Genomic DNA, 9,757 nt, shown 5'->3' on the forward strand with positions numbered 1-9,757 from the left:
AATTTTAGAGATTTTAATACATATGTCATTGGATTAATTTTCTGCATATGGCATAAATTTGTGGAGCTTAGTTTGATATTACTGTGATATATTTGGTGTGATAGGACACTGTAATTTTGGTTTATTTCACTTGTTACAATTCTGAAAATTCTGTATTGATTGTTAAAGTGGAGTAGTTGCCTGCTGTAAATCTGTCTTAGGTGTGTGGGTGCAACCATGTGGGTTGGCGACCTTGTGCTTGGCTTGAGAGTGTGTCTCAAGGCCTGGAGCCTCAAGAATCCACTAGGGAGAGTGGAGGTCTTGTGTGAGAGGAGTTGGTGAACTTCGTAGGTTCGGCTTGAGAGTATTCTCAGAGCTTGGAGCAGTGTAGGCACTAGGAAGATTTTTGATATCTTGTTTGATTTCATGTGTGACGCGTGTTTGTAAAACTGGTACACTTGTGATAAATAAAATATCTGCAGCTACTTCAGTCTGGACGTAGCACCCTACTTAGGCTTAGTGGGTGTGAACCAGGATATATCGTGTGTCTCTTGTCTCTCATTTAATTTCTGATTATTTTGTTTAGAGACTGACAATTACACTAATTCTATTATAATTGCTGCGTTTATACTCTATAAATTGCTAAGGTACGCTTTCTGTTACTACATTGTTCTTAGCATTGCGAAAAACTATTTTGGGCATATAGGGATTGAAGAAAAATTGTGTAATTGTTTACTGAATTCAAAAAGATTTTAAAAAAGTTTAGAACACCTATTCACCCCCCCTCTAGGTGTTCCGTAAGCGTCCTGTGTAATAAGCGACTTGCCCAACAAAACCCTTCATATTTGTCTCTTTAAGAAATCAACTTTTCAAAGTGTAACACCCCGTTCTAGAACCAGATTGTTATCATTGCGTACGACATTAAGCGCAGTTACAATCACATGGTTCAATTAAATTCCGGATAAATTTTTCCTTTTAAAACGTGCCAAATTTAATATAACCAAGTGTGTGATCATAACCATATTTGCTTTGCGGAATAATGAGACTAAACTTAATATTATATTCCCCGTATATTAGACAAAACGTCGTTGAATGTCTTCATCTCTTTAATTATCAAATTAATTCTACACTTCTTTTATGATTTCCATCTTCTACTATGTTATAGGATTTTTCATTAGCTACACTTAGGTTCAAACCGCGCTCAAATCGGAGCACCGTAGCCAAAGTTATGCATTTTCTAAGAAAATGGGTGCAAAATCTCCAGAACCCCGCGCCCGTAGCGTGGGATCCACGCCCAGAGCGTGGGAAAACAGAAAGTTGGCGCCCCTAGCGTGGGAGTGGCGCCCTCAGCGTGGATGCTACTGTCTGGTTTTGTAATTTGGCGCACCAAGCGTGAATCTGGCGCCCTAGGCGCCATCCACAGGGCTGGGTGACCCAAAACAAGGTCATTTAACCTACCTATGGTTTTCCACTCATAACTTGAGCTATACTCACTCAAATTACACCATTTTGGTCTCTATGGAAAGCTAAGAGAAATGTCTACAACTTCCATAGAGACATCAAAGTCCAATTCCGTCACATTGGGTATGAAAATTGGTCAACCGGACAGGATGTCTTTGTTTTCTCAACATTTCCCAATTTAGCACTAGGTACCTAATTTAGTTTCCAGTTCAACAATCCAATACTTAATGAGCATACATATATTGAAATTAAAGTAATCATCAATTACAAATCATGTTCATTACAATTCATGGAACTTAGCTTACAAAACAATATGATCACTCCATTGGCTCCCATCAACAAAGTGATAACCAAAGGCATGAGCATAGGCTAAGTCCATTCCAAATAAACAGAACATACATCTATCAATTGTCTATTAATTACAATCCTATACATGTGAGCTACAAAACAACATGTATAATATCAAAATACAGGATCCTCATGCATCACTACTAGTCCAAGTATGGCCACTTGCCACTGGTGGCTCCTGCAGCATCCTTACCTGAAAGGGGGTCCCCATAACACGGAGTGAGATATACGAATATATCCAGTAAACCAGGGGTCCTTGGAGCATCTCTCCACCCCACAGTTCCATATCAGTGTAATAACAATAACAATAATAATGCAGTAAATACATATCTATGCAAAGTGCAATAACATCTCCAGGAGAAATCCCTCGAGCTCTCAAGCTGTCCTAAGGAAACTCAGATGCAAATAGTCCTATTGGCCAGCTAAACTACCAAGTATGATTTACGCATCGTCATGCAACATACCACATAGGGAAACACCATCCTATGCCACACCAAATGCATACACATACGTATAACAAAGCATTACACTATTTCATTGCATTTATATACACTATAATTACCACTACCCTTTCAGGGCTTGGTGAAACAATCAAGGGAATTACACCCAAGGTCCGAAGGCTTACCTCAAAGCTTCCGTTCAACCTTTGTTCACCACCAACAGGTTCAGCAACCAATCAACTTTGGTTTCAACAATGACTTACAAGTAACACACCTACACCAAGGTGCCATAACATCAATCATACTATCCAATGAATATTTACTTATATCCATTACTACCACATCAACTCTACATATTAACTTAACATGAGCTCACCTATTCCAAAGAGCTAATCAAGCTCCATAGCTTGCTCCAATGGTTGATCACTCACGGTTGGTCCAAATGTCTCAATCCTAGACATCACAAGGACACAATCATCAATCAACCAAGCCAAACCATTGATCATGATTGCAAGAAAACTCACAACCAAGTATCATATTCTTGCAATATTCAAAGTATAGTCATATAACTATCTAAGCTCATTTTCACCGATTAATCATCATTCCTAGCATTTCTCATAACATACACTAAGCTCCATTCTTCCTAGAACATAGCTAATTTAATCACATTTCATAAAAAACCCCAATTCACTATTCATAAACCCTAAACTCATGCAAATCTCCAAGAATCATGTGAAAAAGAGTGGAAACTTACCACCAATGATCACACAATAGAGGAATGAGCGTTCCTCAAGCTTCCATGGAGGTAGAAACTCCCAAAACCCCACACTTTTCAAAAGGGGCGAATCTTTGGGGGGCAATATCTCTCTCCACAAGGACTCCCACTCAAAACCAAGCTAGAATTATGAAAGAGAAGAAGATTTAGAGTGGTTTAAGCTTTTGAATCGCTCCAATCGGTTGAGAATAACTCTCTCTTTCTCTTCCTCCCTCCTTTCTCCCTCCTTTCTCCTTCTTCTTCTTTCTCCTTCTTTTCTTTCTGGTGCTCGACGGTTTTGGGTGGGAAATGGGGCTCTTTTAGTTGTTTTATGACTTAACATAGGTTAAGTGGAATCAAGTGGGTATTGGTTCATTTATCTATTCAACTCCATTAATTACCAAATTTTACCCAAAAGTCTGGAATATTATTCTAGGAATATTTTCATTTTTATTTTTATATTTTGGGCACTTTGCCTGTACCCATTTATACCCTTAATTTTCACTGAGTACACTTTTTAACTCAGAATTGACCCCATCTCAATTAATTAAGACTTATACTTAATTTTCCTCACTACTACATGCTTAATTAATTAATCACACTTGATTTACTAATTAATTAAGCTGGACTATTATACAAAGCATCCAAATGATCCTTCATATCCATTTTCTCATCTTTCTCCAACCAATGCAGTCTTTTCTTCAAATAAAAATGATTTACGAGGGATTTTGACTTATCAAGTATCTTTAGTTTTTATTTTTATTTTTTTAACAATTCTTTCTTGTTGATGTCCCTTGCAAATCCAATTTCCTACTAATATCAACAAAAAGAAAAGGAATAGGTTTTCGCTTTTCTCTTTTCTACTTAACATCTTTCTTGTTGAACTCCCCAAAATCCTTGCCATTCTACTAAACTTTAAAAGGTGAAAATATGTTTTTGTTCTCAAACATGATACTCATCTTCTATTACTATTATAAAATTGTTTATTGAAGTTATAATACAATGAAGTGTAGAACATCAACATTCTCATCATCTTTATCTTAAATTAATTGAGATTAGAGTTGATAAACCCAGATAAATGTAATGAAATATAAAAATTAAATTAAAAATGAGGGTTGCCAAAAGAATTATACTTATAGTCCTCGTAGGTGATAGTCATTCTCAATTTATGCCCTATACTTCATCATAACTTTATGTTAATCTCACAGTGTTATAACAACAATAGACGATAGAAATGACATGGAAAATGATTATACATATAAAGACTAAATTAAAAAAGGCTTTTATGTTTCTCTATCATATCTCTTACACACATAAAAGTATATGAAATATATGTGGGTCAATGTGAGAAAAAGAGAGAATGAAAAATATAGGCCTCACACATTTTTATATATGTATATAAGATAAAATTTATTCTCTATAACATGAGAAATATTAAACCCACAAAAATTCATGTAAAAATTAAATTGTAAATAACTGTTATAAATAGCGACTAAAAACATATTTTAACTTGTCAAAAAAATATTTATTTTGAATGAAGTAATGCATAAAGTTTTACAAACTAGTTAGAATTTTGTTATGCAAAATTTCAAAATATTGTAACTGACACAGAGTTAAAATTTGTGAAAGTGATAGAATTAGTCTCATTCTTCATCCGGTAGCGAAGCTTAATGTACCCGCTGTTTTAATAAGAAGTAACTTTTGGATCGTACTTCGAGGACAGAGTGACCAGAGAAGATTGAATTGGGATACCTTCCAGGTTATACCAAAAAAAAAAATTTGTGGAGAAATACCTAAAAAAATATTATAACAGACTAAAACAAGAATATACCTAATTAGGGTTGATATACCTACTTAGGGTTTATCAACTCTAGTATTATAACATTCTCGAAGAGATAATTAGAGATGATATTCTTAAAAAAATATTATAACAAACTAAAAGAAGAATATTTTAGCTTATAATATTTTAGCACAGAAGTCAACAAAATCCACAAATATTGCAACCATACTATATACGAGGAAGAGTCATGATTAATTTAAGGAAAAAATATTTGTTTTTTAAAATAACACAATTTGTGTTATTTTATTCTCACAAAGAAGTGAGATTCATATTTTTATATTTTTTTGTCCACTCTCTTCTCTTTTATCTATCTTTTCTTCTCACTTAAAATAATACAACTTTATATCCTTTAGAATGATATACACTTTTTCCTTAATTTAAATACAATGATTTTGTGAAGAATTATACTATGCTGCTGAGGATAGCAGTTTTATGTGGGCCAGCCCTATCCAGGTTCAGCTTTTTTTTATTAGGGCCTGGTCCAAATGCCTGGTTGGTAAATGGGCTACTAAATTAGAAGCCCGACCTACCTCACCGGATATGTACATCAGTCAAAATCCATTTTGTTATCTGTATATTTTTGTGCTAATCATGACGCTGCAGTTTGTCCCCTAGATAAATCTTTACCTGTGATCGAAAATAACGCTTCAGTATTAAAAAATGTAATTAAAATATGAAATAATAATGATTCTCTTTGCTAATGTGGTGTATATATTGGCAAATGTAAGACGAAGGAATTTTTTTTTTCCCTGTACTCACAAGTCTTATCGATAACAGAGTTTTTTTTTTAAATTCATGGGTCCCATAAAGTTGTGTATGTAAGAAATTAATTTTCCTTTATGTTACATAACTCTTACATTTCCCATATATATTTGATGTTATAGAACAAAATTCTCTTGAACTTAAATTACTTAAGAATTTTTTTATCTTATAATTTTTTGAATTGTTTTGGTTGGTAAAATTAGATTATCCATACAAAAAACGAGTTAGCTTCTCATTAAGCTTTTTTTTCCATCTTTCTTTTTATTCAGAACTAACGTTTTTTTGGTTGTTTTTGTGGGGAGGGGAACTAATAAGGTTCCTTACTCTCTTTTTATCAATTCATTTTTTTTTTCCACAGGAAAAAATTTAGGGTGAAAAATATGATTGCTCAAGTTCAATGCTAGAACAGGCTGTGGAAAAACAAGAAGGCTGGATAATGGGACAATAGACACAGGTAAAGGTTATGCATGTTCATATTAATCTCTGTAGCAACCCCATCTAATATCTCAGTCATGGATGTGTTAAACCAGCATTCAATGTATACATTCTAACCAACTATACAGCTCCAACTGCACAATAAATGTTAATAGAGAATCATAGCTGTTCTGTCAAACAAACTTCATAAAAAAAGTCACAAATTTTGCATGAGGTGCAGATTTCTTCCCTCATATTAAGGGCATCTACATTTCAATTTACATTATTTCTTATTTCTTTATGTCGACACTATATTTTAATTAATGCAAATTTTGTAGGGTGTTCGCTCTATACCTTTTTTTTTCCTTTTTTCGAGTTAGAAAGAAAAGGAAGAAAAGGAAAGAAAAGACAAGCTACCTACTCAATAAAACTAAATATTATTCCCTATCCCACACCTTGAATTTGAGGGACTGAACATACCCATTTAGGCATTGAAGCACATTATATAGGAGTAAAAATCCAATAGCAAAAACCCACAATTTACTTCGAAGTAAAGCTCCAGCTAGACACCCCAAAGCGTACGACTATTTATTACTTTTATGTTATGCAACCCGCTGATGCTATGTTTCCAATTTTGTGTTTTCTCTTGTTTGAGAATATACTTCTTTTCTTTCCTTATTAAGGCCAATAAGTAAACAACTTTGTCAAGAGTAATGTGTGAAACCAAATCTCTAATCTAGGCCCCAGAAATTGCACCTAAAAGAAAAGTTGAAAGTGAAACAAACAAAAAAGAAAAGAGAAGAAAAAAGAATTGCAGTGCCGGTCAAGAGAATGACTTCAAGTCAATGTAATGCAATAACTTATTATTTGTAGCTTTATACATTCACTTCTTGGAACTACCCTATGTGTCTCTGACTACTCTCACGTTCTTCAACTAAATTACAGCAGCTTAGCCTCAACAATCACAGAAAACCAATCTACATCACTTCACACTTTCGGTTGTGGAATGGGGAGAAAGGGTGGTGATTGAAGTTTGTGGATGGAGTAGGAAGGAAGAAAGGGAGCAAAATAAAGGTTACTGTTCATAAGGGGCTTTGAGACAACATCATAAATTAAAAAACAATGTAGATATTATAGGGATCTCATTTGGTATGTTGCAGTAATCAACACCTTTCCTTTTCTAGTGAAATTTTTTACCCTTCCCGATACCTCACTATATGGGATTCATTTTCCTACCTCTTTTGTCTTTTCCTCCTTCACAAGCAAAGAATAGCCAAATGCCATTCAACTACAATAAGGGCTCTGAGTCTCAAAAGATGAAATGAAAAGGCAACCATCACAGTGCCACTACCATTCTACAAATTACACTTGGACATGAGAGATTCGTAAAGAGAGTTCCATATAGGTATATTAGGTGTTATCAGTTCGGTATACTAACTGGTGTTTTTGGCCACGTGTACAAAAAATGTGAAACTCTAATAAAGTCAAATTGAATTGAAGAAGAGGGAACAGGATTCAAAAAATAGAAATGAGACAAACATATACTCACTTAGGCCTAATGACCTCACTAATCAAACTTTTGCAGTGTAGATGTATCACTAACCCTCAAAGATATGGCACCGTAACAGATTAGAAAGCAAAGATTAATCTAATAACAAAAGCATTAGAGTTGATGTGACCAAAGGATTTAGGGTTGTACCTAACATGGCACTCTAAATGCAGCTATCACGTACTAGTGCTGCCAGCAAGCCCAAGTAATTATCTTTCCATTCCCCGATAAAATTTGTTACAAAGGCATCATAATGAATCCTTTTAGCAAAGAGCATTGAAGTTGTGTGAAATGTCCAAAGCATCCTTGTCAAGACTATTGTTCCCAGCATGTCCATAAAGCCATTGCAAGCATCTTTGGGGGCATTCTTGCATATTTAACTCATAGACATACCGACCTTTCTTCACAAGCAAGACCAAATATAGAAGAAAAATGAAACAAGATATCAAATTGATAACCATCTTATAACCATCCTCCTGATGAGTGAAGGAGAGAAAAATGCTACAGGAAAATAATGAGTCTGAGATCTTGAGAGTACACATAGCAAGGAATGAGTTACTACAGAGAGAAAACCAGGAACTCAGAGAAGAAGTAACTCGTTTAAAGTCACAGATAATTTCACTTAAAGCACACAATGTGGAGAGGAAATCAGTACTTTGGAAGAAGATACAGAAATCCATAGATGACAACAATTCAGATGTACATCAACATAAAGCAGCAGTTCAGGTAATCATGTCAGAAAAGAGTTCAGAAAACAAGAATGCGCATACAAATCCAGATTTCCAAGACTCAGCACATAGAAAGGACAGACCCCAAATAGTACCAACTCCTCCACCAATGCCTGCTTCCACCCCTCTTCCTTCACATAAAAATGAGAAAGGAATTGAAGTGCTAACAACAATAGCACCACCAGCACCTCCAACACCATCAAAATCATCATCAACTGGGTTAAAAGCCGTGCGCCGTGTGCCAGAAGTAATAGAACTGTATCGTTCCCTTACAAGAAAGGATGCCAACATGGAAAACAGAACACATACCAATGGAATTCCCGCAGTAGCATTTACCAGAAACATGATTGAGGAAATTGAAAATCGCTCAACTTATCTCTCAGCTGTAAGTTTAGTTCCACATTTGTCATATTTAGCTGTCAATTTTTCTAATTTTGATATATATTTACCTATCAAACAAAGAACACCCTTTCATTTATACAATGCACATTCCTGGACAGATAAAATCAGAAGTTCAAACACAAGGGGAATTTATCAGTTTCTTAGTTAAAGAGGTAGAGTCTGCCTCATTTGCAGATATTTCTGAGGTGGAAGCATTTGTCAAATGGCTAGATGGGGAACTATCTTCATTGGTGGATGAACGGTCAGTACTAAAGCATTTTCCTCATTGGCCAGAACAAAAAGTAGATGCACTCCGAGAAGCTGCTTGTAACTACAGAGATCTAAAGAACCTTGAATCCGAAGTTTCTTCATTTGAGGACAATCCCAAAGAGCCCTTGGCTCAGGCTTTAAAAAGGATACAAGCACTGCAAGACAGGCAAGCATGTACAAAAATTAGAATTCACTAACTAAAGTTTTTGAGCAATGCTTTAAATCAATTAAAAGATCCACTTTCAAATCTGCAGATTGGAGAGAAGTGTAAGCACTAAAGAGAGGACGAGAGAGAGCACAAGCAAGAGATATAGGAATTTTCATATCCCTTGGGAGTGGATGCTGGAAACAGGCCTCATTGGTCAGGTACTAGAAAACACCACCTCTTTATTAAGCTTTCAAAAACAATGTTCCATATTTTAGTTAGTGATACATTTGTTTGAAGGCTTATCTTGTTATTACCATAAAATCCAATCGAAAGGCTTTATCTCGTTGTTGAATGCAGATGAAGCTCAGTTCACTGAGGCTGGCAAAGGAATTTATGAAACGGGTAACCAAGGAATTGGAGTCTTATGAAGCTTTGCAGGAAGATAACCTCTTGGTACAAGGAGTTAAGTTTGCATTCAGAGTACACCAGGTAGAGCATACTCCTCAGACTTCCCAAAGTTAATTTTTCCTTTTATCCAATTCATAAGCCATCAAGATATTCAGTTTGCAGGTGGCTTTGATCCAGAGACCATACAAGCATTTCAAGAATTGAAGAAGATTGGTTGTGCTATTCCAAGCTATAGCAATCTGATCAAATGCTCCAAACTTGTTAAAATTTTCTAA

The 9,757-nt window shown here is 35.2% G+C and overlaps 1 pseudogene; it reads left to right on the forward strand.

Annotated features, from left to right (window-relative positions):
• Positions 1-8,045: 8,045 nt before the first annotated feature.
• LOC133292719 (INCREASED PETAL GROWTH ANISOTROPY 1-like protein 1) lies at positions 8,046-9,757 on the forward strand (annotated as a pseudogene).

Source organism: Gastrolobium bilobum, unplaced genomic scaffold (genome assembly GCF_033153095.1).
Source record: "Gastrolobium bilobum isolate Gb01-03AN ecotype WA unplaced genomic scaffold, APGP_CSIRO_Gbil_v1 utg6105, whole genome shotgun sequence".
Classification (NCBI taxonomy): Eukaryota; Viridiplantae; Streptophyta; class Magnoliopsida; order Fabales; family Fabaceae; genus Gastrolobium; species Gastrolobium bilobum.